A 3,208-nucleotide genomic window follows, 5' to 3' on the forward strand; every position below is an offset into this window, starting at 1 on the left:
TGCCTCTAACAAGAAATTGGCTCAACTACTTGACCTTGTTTGGGGATCTTAATATATGAAAACATTCTTTAAATGAATAGTGTTAATCTAACACACTATTTGAGTCCTAATAATTACTGTCTTTGCTTCTATAACTATACAATAAAAATGGTAATATTCTGTTTAGGAAAATGACCCTCACTCCACCTGCTTTATCTCATGCTGACAAATCCTCATTGATTTTAACTTGCCTCCAAGTTAATCACAAGGGAAACATGCACACTCCTATTTGCTAATCAAAACCCCTGGAAGTTATTCTAGACAATTCCCTTTCCTTTATTTCTAAGTGGTTTTAACTCCTCAATGTGACCTTGTTCGGGTTTTCTTCATTTCCTGCTTGGAGTATTCTTTAAGAAAGTCAATCAACAATGAATATCATTCTAAACACAGATTTTGGTGCTGAGACTACATCACTGAAAAAGTATGGTCCCAACATTCAAGGAGCTTATGATCTAGTGGCAGAGATGGACAGTTAGGTGATTTCAGGAAAACGTTGTATCAGAGGTAAACACAGTGCAATGGAAGTGCATTAGAGTCTCCTTTCTTCAAGAAAATAATCCTCGGAGGAGGAGCCAATCACTTGAATACACAGAATAAATAGAAAGAATCTAGGACTCCCACCTTTGCACATCGTCAGCCAAGTTTTGAGCCAGTAGAAGTAAAATGTCTTGCCTCTTGTCAGTATCACCTCATTCTCTCAAGGATACAGGGTCTTGGGATATGGAAATAAAAAAGATAAAATATCCTGATCTCATGGAACATTCTAGTAGAAAGATAAAATAAATAAAGACATGTTTAGGAATTAAAAAAAAAAAAAAAACCAGGAGAAGAAGTAAACTGTGTGGATATCTGAGGGAAGTGCTGGAAGAAACATTCTTAGAAGAAAGGGAAGGAAGTCAATGTGGTAGATGAAGTTGATCAAGGGAAAGATGAGATCAGAAGATAATGGGACCTTATCAGCCATTGTAAGCACTGACTTGTAATGGGGATGTTTTGTAAATGGGTAAAAGTGAGGATGTGAAAAGGGCAAAAATATTGAGCCTATTGAAGTTATACAGGCAAAGAAAAGGTTTCTTAGATCAAAGTTGTAGCCACAGAAGTGGTAAATGGTCAGATTATGGATATATTTTGAAGGTAGAGCTGACAATGCACCACTAATTCTATTGGAAAAGAGAAAATGAATGAATGGAGTCAACAGTGTCTCTGAGGTGTTTGGTCAGAGTAACTGGAGGAATAAAGTTACATTTATTGATATGAGGAAAACTATGAAGGAGCAAATTTTGGGAAAGATCAGGAACAGTATACCCAAAAAATAACATATCATGATCAAGTGGGATTCATTCCAGGGGCACAAGAATAGTTCAACATTCACAAATCAATCACGTAATACACATTACAAAAGAAAGGGTAAAAATCGTATGACCTTGTCAATCGATGCAGAAAGAGCATTTGATAAAAAATGTCTTAACTGGTAAAAATTCAGTAACCCTTAAACTGCATTTAATATGACCTAAGCATTTTCGTTTCAACTGACTTATGCCTTTGTATTCATGTCAAGATATGCATCATACTTTTTTAACTGCTCAAATGCCTGTGCAATATTTGGTTTGAAAAATTGGCATGTTTCCTTTGTTTTCTCTGTGGCGCTGGGTAGCAAAGGGTGGACAGGGACTTGGCTACTTTACATCCCTTCCCAGGCAGCAGGCTGCCTCTGGGGCAGGAACAGGGACTTGGTCCGGTACAGGGATGCCTGAGCAGCCCGATCCCCTCTCCCAGACACCATCTCCGCATGTTTCTTTAAACAGAGATTGCCAAATTACTAATTATATTGCTTTAAAATTCAATTAACATCTTCTAAATGTAAAACCTCACCCCTTGGCAGTGGCAAAGCTCAGGGCCATGTCACAGACTTTAAATGGCAAAACAGACCAGCCATTTATCCTAACTCTCTCCCAAAGAATATGTACACACAGAATCTGATTACATAAATATAAAATTCAGAAAATAAGAAACTCTAAAATGTCATCCTGTGAAAATGGGAGAGAGGTTGTTCCAAGCCATTACTTTTATGAAAATCTCAGGTCTGTCTTTTTCATAAACTGCTACCACCTCCACTTTCTACCCACAGATTCTCCAGTAGTTCACACAACAGCTTCTTCCCTTCTTGTCCCCATCAAAGTCACAGTAAGACAATTATTCCGATCTGCTCTACCCTAGAAGTAATTGGAAACCTTATTAAAGAATTGACCATAATGTACTTTTCTAGAGAACACTGAAGATAAATTCACTGAACTGCTTCAAAGAACTAAATTTTCAGGCAACAGTAAAAAAGAACATTAATCATACTGTCTTTGTTTACCACTAGAAATGTTCATTACCTGATTTGGGGAGTAGGAATGAATTATTAAATGTATAAATGAATGAATGAGTGAGTGAGTGAATGAATGAATGAATAAACAAATGATGAACTGAAACTATAAAAAGTTAAAAACTATAGCAACTACTATTTATTCAGGCTACTACATGCCAAATATTAGTCCTGAGTAAAACACCCTACAAATGTGGAAGAAGCATTCAGTTGCTCAAAAGTACACATCTTTTTTTCAGCGGAGTAAGCTAGAATATATGTCTCACAGAACCTGACCCAGTGCTCTAATTATATTACCACACTGTTAGTATTAAAGATTTGCTTGCAGGATTGATACTTTTGAATGAAAATTTGCATAACATCATAAGTGCCTCTTCCAAGACTTGATTTCATTATCACGTCTCCTAGCTATAAAGCTGGGCCTAAGGGTCAGTGTGACTGAAAATAAGACCCTGTGTAAAGATTCTAACTTAAGTAATTATAAATTTTAAATGTATTTAAACTTACTTTGAATAAATTAAATGGGGGTTTTCCTACAATATTCTGTGTAGGAACCATTTTATGACAAAACTGCTTTTTTTTTTTTTTTAAACCCTGAATACCTAATCATCTTATTTCAGTTCCATATTTCCCCAAGTATCTATCATTTTTTTCTACAGATAATATGCACCATTTAAGAAATATAAAAGAGAGAAATTTTAAAAGGACTCTTGATGTGTGTGTGTGTGTGTGTGTGTGTGTGTGTGTGTGTGTATAAGAAAAGAAGTATTGGAGCTCCAGTGGCGCAATCGGTTAGCGCGC

This window comes from Myotis daubentonii, chromosome 3 (genome assembly GCF_963259705.1).
Source record: "Myotis daubentonii chromosome 3, mMyoDau2.1, whole genome shotgun sequence".
NCBI classification, from domain to species: domain Eukaryota; kingdom Metazoa; phylum Chordata; class Mammalia; order Chiroptera; family Vespertilionidae; genus Myotis; species Myotis daubentonii.